Raw genomic sequence first — 8,507 nt, forward strand, 5'->3', positions numbered from 1 at the left:
GAAATGAAGCTGAAGAGAAATGCTGGGAGAGTGGCTTCGCCGTGGCTCATGGGCTTTTACTTTTTTACTTTGGCTTTTATTCTTAAGTGTAATGGGGAATCATTGAAGCCTTTGAGCAAATGAGGAATGGGATCTGATATAGCTTTTAGAAGAATTATGAGCTGCTAGTTTGAAAATAGGCCGCTGGGAGCGAGGGCAGAAACCAGGCATGGCTAGGAGATGAGTGGAGAAGCCCAGGAGGGAGATGATGAGGCTCACGCTGAGCTCACAGGGGAGGCGATAAGAAGACACCTGGTTCTGGATATAATCTGAATAGGAACCAGCAAGGTTTATGGATATAGATCTGTTGTGAGATCTGAGAAAGAGAAGGGTCAAGGATGGCCTGAGGCTGTTGGCCCGAGCACTGGAAGGCTGAGCTGCCATCAACTGAGATGGAGAGGACTGAGCATAAAGTAAGTTCCAGGAACATATCACAGCTTCTCTTGGTCCTTTCAGGGAAGCTTCGGGTCTACATGGACAACCTCACTGGGACTTACAATCAAGAGCCTAAACTTACAGCTCTTTGGGGCACCTGGGTGGCTTCGTAGGTCAAGTGTCCAACTCTTGATGTCAGCTCAGGTCATGATTTCACGGTTCGTGAGAGCCAGCCCTGAGTCTGTGAGATGGTGCCCCGTATCAGGCTCTGCACTGACAGCATGGAGCCTCCTTGGGATAATCTCTCTCTCTCTCTCTCTCTGCCCCTCCTCCTGCTCCTGCAAGGCTCTCTCTCTCTCTCTCTCTCTCTCTCTCAAAATAAATAAACATTTTTTAAAAGTTGTTTTCTTAAATAAATAAATTGACAACTATTTGACTACAAAGCCTTCCTCAGTGAGAAGGCCTTCCTGACTCCATCTTCGTAGAAAGTCTTCCGGTTCCATCCTGGCTAGCAGGTGTCCCTCATAGACTCCTTCATACTTTGCACTCCTTCACAGTGTACATTGTAGTTATGATTTCACATTTGTGTGATTATTTGCTTAATTTCTATCCCTCTTCAAGGCTCTAAGGGCCATGCACGTGGGGAGGGTATCTGTTTCTCCTTCCAACCCTAACCCCACCTGCTGGACAGGACTGGCACATGATAGTCTCCCAAGAAATATTAGCTGAAGAAAAGATAGATCAGAGTGAGATTTTAAGAGCCATACAAGACCCTTAGGAGCCCAGGATTTTTGGAACTGCCCAACTACCTTGGGTTTATTTAACTACCTAGGTTGCTTTAGGTCATGGATTTTTAGGTGCTAAACACAGGCAGTAGCGAATGCGGCCTGTTGTAAGACGCAGCTTTGGGGGCCGGGGAAGGCACAGGGCCTGGGTACGTGCATCCTGAAAGAGCAAATTTGCTTTGTCTACCTCGCCTCTGTGCCTGATCACTTTGTCCCAGTCACTCGCTCTCATTCCCTCTCCCTCATCGTGGTCTGGATAGTTCGCTCACCAGCGATTCCACTGTGGAGGCATCAGGAGGAAAGGCACTAACTGCCTCTTCCCCCCACCCCCCACTCCATGCTCCTTCTCCCAGGGCCACACGAACCTGGCCTGGGCTCCGGGTCACTTATACTTCTCACCATGGATTTTTGGAGCCAAAGAGAAGATGGGAGGTCCATGGATTCAATAAGGAACGTACCTCCTCGCTCTCCTCTGTCTCAAAGTTCACACCTTCCTTGTTTTTCACATGTATGTTACATGTCTTCTGGCTCTTAATTTCCTTCTCACCCCCAAGTTTACTCTAATGCAGGGTTTTTGAACTTCAACACTATCGACATCTGGGGCTGAATAAGTCTTTATTGTGGCTTGTGGAGCAGATGTGCGGCGTACAGTGTTTAGCAGTATCTCTGACCTTTATGCTACAAATGTTGATAACACTTTCTTTCTCAGTTGTGACAGCCAAAAATGTCTCCGGACGTGGCTAACTGTCACCTGGGGGGGGGGGGGCGGTGGGTAACATCAACCCCAGGAGAGAGCACCAGTCTCATGTGTGGCTATTTTGTAGAATGCCTTTTGACACCCTGCCCTGTAAGGCCTCACTGCTCTTGCCTTCTTCTGACCCATCTCCTCAAGTCATCCTGTTCTGTTAATGATGCTCAATTAGAAGGATGGTGCTGACTTATCTCTCCACCAACCACTTCAACCTGTAGCCCTCAAAGCTGCCCTTATAATCACCAGCATCCCAGCTTTCTGATGGGTTTTTGAAGCGAGGATGGTGCTGTTCTTTTATACATTGTCTGAACATTCACCCATGTAATAATCATGCTTTTATTGTCTGTATTCAGTATTTCCCTTGTTAACTTATGAAATGTTTTTTGTTGATCATAATACTGATGATGAAGAGCTCACAAAAGTTGTTAGATGCCAAAATAATCTTTGGCAGAAAGTCCTGGGAAACTCCCAGGCTAGTGGGAAAATTACTGGGTTTTGTATGATATGACAAGCTATCACGAATCCTGGGAAGGGAGTTGTGAGCTGGTCTGCAAATGGGGAAACTGATGAAACACAATTTGTTATGAAAAGTTACATGAAATGTGTGGTTCAGTAGAGAGAGAAACAGATCTCAGCTTTCTAGACTACAATCAGAGAAACGGGAGCTCGGAGAAACTTAGAGCCTAAGGGTCCTCAAGAAATCAACAAAAGTCCCTCATTCAGGAAATAACAGAACATAGAGCCAAGAGAATAATTGCTTTGCCCAAGGGATGTAAATAGCATTTGGAGTCCAGATTTGAACTCGGATCTCTCAATTCTCTGCTCTGATTTGTGATGACGTTTCCTCAATCCACGGCAAAATGAGAAAAGTCAGGACAATTTGGAAAGATTTTTGTAAATATGCATTAGTTACATTTTTAAAACTTTCCTTTATCTTGAGATGTATGCCCTTTAGGCCCTTCTACGTGTGTGTGTGGGGGAGGGGGGGTGAGAGTGAGAGAGAAAGGGAGAGAATTGTCTCTACTAATAAATAGTGGCTCTCGATGTATTTGGAGTTTTGGGGGTTTTCTTAATTCCCTTATTTTGGCAATTCCAAAGCAATTTCCCATACCACCCCTTTAAAACAACAACAACAAAACTCTGTGAAGCACTGGTATAGAGCTTGTATCCAGAGAACAGTAGAGCTTCTTAGACTTTCCTAGAGTGCAGGGCAGGGTACGCAGGCCTATTGGGGGAAAGAAGATGGAGACCCTCAGGTGGGCAATCCCTATAAACAATGCTGTCCAACAACCCAGACCTGGGCTTCTCTGGAGTCACCCTTCTGCCTTCCCTTCACTCCCTCTCAGTGAATCAGAACTTTCTGGAGTCCTTCAGCAAGACTCCTGACATGGCGCCCCTCTGGGTCACTAAGATGGCTGTATCAGGTCTGACCAGATTCTTCCATGGATCTAGCTGGAGAGGGTGGGTGTTGAATTCTGAGTCACCCCTTATTTTTTCTGGATGTGGCTTCGTCTAGAATTCAAAAGATTTAAGATACTAGTTCTCCAATTTTCTTAAGCCCTCTGCTTGAGAAAAGACTACCAAGATCCAAGGAAAAACTTTTTGATCCTTCTGGAAGTTGTACAGTAACTGCTCCTTTGTACCCTTTGCCTCTAGCTTGTGTTTGCCCCAAGAAAAAGGGAAGCCAAGTTACCAGAAAATCTTCATCAGGCTTGACTCCCCACCGAAATGTCCTGGCATACCAGTTTGAGCAGACTATTCAGATTCCACATTTACACCTTAACAGAGGTTTCTGAAAACGTCAAACAATTAATCTGAAGAGGTGAGTGAAATGGCCGTCCACCCCCTCCCACACACACACAGGCCGCAGGTAGCTGGGGGTTGGCACACTATAAGGCTGTGAGTGCCCTTCAAATCATGTGGCCTCAGCAGCTGCCAGCCAGCACAGAAGGAAGGATATGATGGGTTTTAAAAGGGGAAGGTGACAGTGGCATGTCTCAGAGATGCGCAAGTTTTCAAAGGAAAAGGAAACCAAAAAAGGAAAGAAATACATGGTCAACATTTGTCTGTATATCCTCGTCATTGAGTTGAATTTCTATCCATCCATCCCACTGTGTGAGGGGCCAGATAGCTCTTCCCGGGGTAGACTGTTCTAGAAGAGTGACATCTGAGCAAGGATGATGCTGCCTTTACATACCAGCTATTACTTAGACTGCTGCAGGGGGTCCCACATGAGTTCCCCCTGGGAAAAAAAGACTGCAACCCCAGGAAGCAGCAGCTGCAGAGAGGAGAGAAGGGAACTAGCAATTATAGAGCTGCTTCATGAGGGAGGCCATGCTTAGAAGCTGTGCATGCGCTTTTCTCATTTTATCTTCATGGAAATCCCATGGGGGGAGTATTAGTAACCTCACTTCGCAGATAAGGGAACAGCTGCATAGAGAAGTTAGGTAACTTACCCCATCACAGGGCTGAAAAAGGACAGAACCCAGGTGCAGACCCAGACCTCCCCATCTCCAATCTTTGCACAAGTGATGGGACATCTGGTCACCCAATGCCTTTGGGAGATGGGGCAGGGAACTGTGGTTTCTGAGCCATGTTGGGACACAGAGGGAATCTAAAGGATAGAGGGGGGAACACTTACAGGTACATTCCCTAGCAACATACGGGAGTGCACTCATGGGTTGGTACCAGGCTTCTTGTTAGCAGTACTCTGCCAAAGAGTTGTGTCCGGCAGGGCCTCTCAGGGGCTCAGTCCACTGAGCATCTGACTCTTGATTTCAGCTCACATCATGATCTCATTCTTCATGGGATCAAGCCCTGAGTTGAGCTCTGTGCTGACAGCATGAGGCTTGCTTTGGTTTCACTCTCTCCCCCTCTCAATCTGCCTCTCTTCCACTCACACTCACTCTTTCTCTCTCAAAATAAATAAATAAGCATTAAAAAAAAAAAAAGTTGTGTTGGGCAGCAGAGATGCTTCAGTTTAGGAAAGACAGGAATGTGTATTCAATAAAAAAATAAATAAACATAGATTCAGGATGGCAAATACTCCATTCAAGCCAATGCAAAGGTGGACATTTGATGAATTGGTATTTCTAACAGTTTCTGGAGTCAAGAAACATGTAAAATTGTTTGCACGACACCCTTATTATAGAACTGCTATTCAGTTGACTCGTGCTTCCGTTTCAGATAATTAATAGAAACACATGTCAGAGATATATATGTTTAAAGGTAGAAAAAAGTAATCTCGAAATTTTTAAAAAGACATCAAATCTTTGGGAGCTAACATGGGCCATTTTGTGACAGCTCAGGAAATCCTCTGGCTTCTGCTTCGGATCTGAAGAGTGTTTACATTCCAGTGGAATTCCTGGGAAAGTCCAGACCTCTCAGTGCTTTGAAAACAATGGCTTATGGAGATCCACCTCCCAACTGCAGGCTCCGGGGAAGAGGGAAGGGTGGAGAGGGTCCTCTGGGTGCCAGAGGGGCTGTTTTGCTCAGGTAGGCAGACTCTTGACAATTCCTACAGATTTTCAGAGTCGCAGTGTTTTCCTAGACAGACTAAATATTTCCAAGGTGTGGCTACCTTTTCATTCCCTAAGTAGTCCTGGAAATAGAGGCAACCATAGTTTGCCTTCAGCGGTACTAAATCTTATCTTCTACAGAAGAGGAAACTGAGGCCCTGATGAATGTACTACATTTTAAAAAAATTATATCATTGGAGCCAAGCTTTGTTTGTTTATTCACCACATATTAATCGAGCCCTGTACTCTGCATAGGGAAAGAGTAACATCTACACCCACAGTGTCTGTTAGTAAAGGAGGGATGGAGAAGGTCTATTCTGCAATTTTGTTTAGTTATTCTATTTTTATATAGTGAAGGGAATTGTAACTCTGAGAGGCCAAATATGGGAATATCGTCCCTCGTGCCAGGGTTGATTTAGGGATGGTCCGGTCAAGCGGATGTGAAGGGAAATTTGCTGTGGGGCTTGGAAATATTTCTGGGAACGATTTTTCTTCCCCAAAGGTTGTCGTCCATGAATGCAATGCATTGACCGAGGGGCTAGGCTGTGGGCGTACTGTAGCCAGCAGAGAAGAGAGGTGGAAAAAAAACAACGCTAAGACCCTGACACATTGTGGGGCTACTGAAAAGCCAAACTGCGAGGCCCCGCAACAACGCTTGGTGACATGGGAGCTAATAAAATTATTGTTGAAACCCGGTGAGTTGGATTTTCTCATACTTGCAACCAAAAGCCTCCTTCAACAATATTTCAAGTTTTAGTGGCAGGTCATGGCTGGAGTTTCCATCTAAGGACTTCTGTTTTCTCTTAGGCTGGGAGTAGGCAGGGGGATGGGAGATTTGAAGACAGTAAAGAATCATTTCAGTGCCTTAAGAAAAATCGCAAGGTCTGCTAGGGATGTGAGACATTACGGGACCAACATCCCCACTCAGGTCACCTCGCTTCAGCTGTGCTCAGCAGCCCCAGAACAGCCGTGGAGAAGACAGGTCATTACAGGCAGCGAGCTTTGGCCTTTTCCCAGGTGGGTGCTTCTCCTTGCCTTTCTCTTTATTATCTTCCAGACATCAGTTCAGCTCAATAGTAATACATGTCTACCATGGATGAAGCACTCCTAAGTTTCCATAAAACTAGAAGAATATTCTTGTGACTCCCAGGTTGGCCCAGATAAATTCAGAGGCTCTCACTGCGGATCTCTGACTTCATGGCATTAAATGATCTTCAACTGTGAGATTATATATTGTCAAAATGGAAAAAAAAAAAGTCACATGAAAAAGAAAATGCCTCTGTGGGCTATTTTTCCATGTCTTTGGGTTAAAAGCAAAGGCCAATGGTGATCCGGTGCTTTAGGTCTACCTTAAAAACACAAGACGACCCAGCATTGACACATTCAATCGTTCATTCTCTACTCCAGCTCTGAGTGTCCACCCGGAGATGGGTTTGTGTGTTATGAACACAGGCTTGCTTTTTTCGAAGTCAAATGGAGGAATCGGTTAGAAGCTAACGTTTATAGCAAGATCCAGAATTTACTCATGGCAAAGGGAGCTGTAAGCAGAGTGCCAGCTCCTCTGTGGATTAGAGGTGGGATAGCTCTGGTATGTGGCCAGGGAGGTTAGTCCAGGAGTCCTAGTACACACTCTAGAGCGGGTGACACATTTTAGACACAGCAGAAGCCTGCCTGAAGACCAGGGGCCTGGAGCAGCGTGGCCTACTTGGGTGACTCCTAATCGTGTTCTGGGGCTGGAGCCCCAGGGGAGTTAAAAAGGAAGATGAAGGTCAGGATCATTTGAAAAGCTTGGATTCTGCTGGAAAGAGGGAGCCACTGAGGAGCTAAGGAAGGCAAATAAGGCCATCAGGTTTATTTCTGGGAAAAACAGCCTGTGATTGTGCAGAGGCTGAGCTGGAGCTCAGGGTCTGAAGAGTAAGTGAAAACAGGGAAGTGTTTTGAGCGGTGAGATAGACATTGTAGGGGCGCCTGGGTGGCTCAGTTGGTTAAGTGTCCAACTTCAGCTCAAGTCATGATCTCACTGTTTGTGGGTTCAAGCCCTGCGTCAGGCTCTGTGCTGACAGCTAGCTCAGAGCCTGGAGCCTGTTTCAGATTCTGTATCTCCCTCTCTCTCTGACCCTCCCCTGTTCATGCTGTCTCTCTCTCTCAGAAATAAATAAAACATTAAAAAAAGAGAGAGAGAGATAGGCATTGTAACAGGAATGGAATTCAAATTTCAAAATAGAATAGAGCCTGGCATTTGAGGAATAGAGTCAGTAGACCATCACATTTGGATTTACACGTTCAAGCTTATTTCTGAATCTTTTGTCAAGTTAGAGCTGGCCTTGTGCTTTCTTGGACCACTGATGCCTGGCAGAAATACAGTTCAGTGACCAAAGGAAATTTTTGAGTAAGATGACGTTACTCCTTGAGTTGAGTGGTTTAAGCCCTCCCCTCCCTACGCCTCCAACAACAACAACCTGTGAAAAGGATCTAAATACACAACCATAACCACTCCCACAACAATTCTGTTTCCTCCGAAACATGCCTTCCACTCTCCCTGACTGCCTCTACAATGTGCTAAATCTCTAAGTCCTCAGCCCCAAGTGGTTCATCTCTCTTGGCCATCCCATACCCTCCCTGTGCATCTACTTCTATCACATCTCTTATCAGAGGGACCCCATTTTTGAGGGGTTGAGGGAGCTTGAGAGAAGGGCATGACACCGGTAATGAATTGATCCTGGAAGAACAGGAGAAGCCTGGGGTTACTCCCATGTTAACGATTTTTGAGCCATCGTGATACTTTCTGTCTTTAAACTTGTATTGTTTAGTCAGACTTCAGTCATCAATACAAAATAAAAATTGAGACAATTATCTGAGTAATTCTGGAAAAGGGAAGAGATTTCTGCTTGAATCATTCATCATTGTTATTTTTCTTCTTTTTTTAAGTGGGCTTTATTTTCTAGAGCAGTTTTAAGTTCACAGCACATTTATTTTAACAGAGTGCAAACAAGCACTCAGTGTTCAGGAAAGTTCTGACGTAAGCAGAACCTTGCTACA

Source organism: Crocuta crocuta, unplaced genomic scaffold (assembly GCF_008692635.1).
Source record: "Crocuta crocuta isolate KB4526 unplaced genomic scaffold, BGI_CrCroc_1.0 scaffold25, whole genome shotgun sequence".
Lineage (NCBI taxonomy): Eukaryota > Metazoa > Chordata > Mammalia > Carnivora > Hyaenidae > Crocuta > Crocuta crocuta.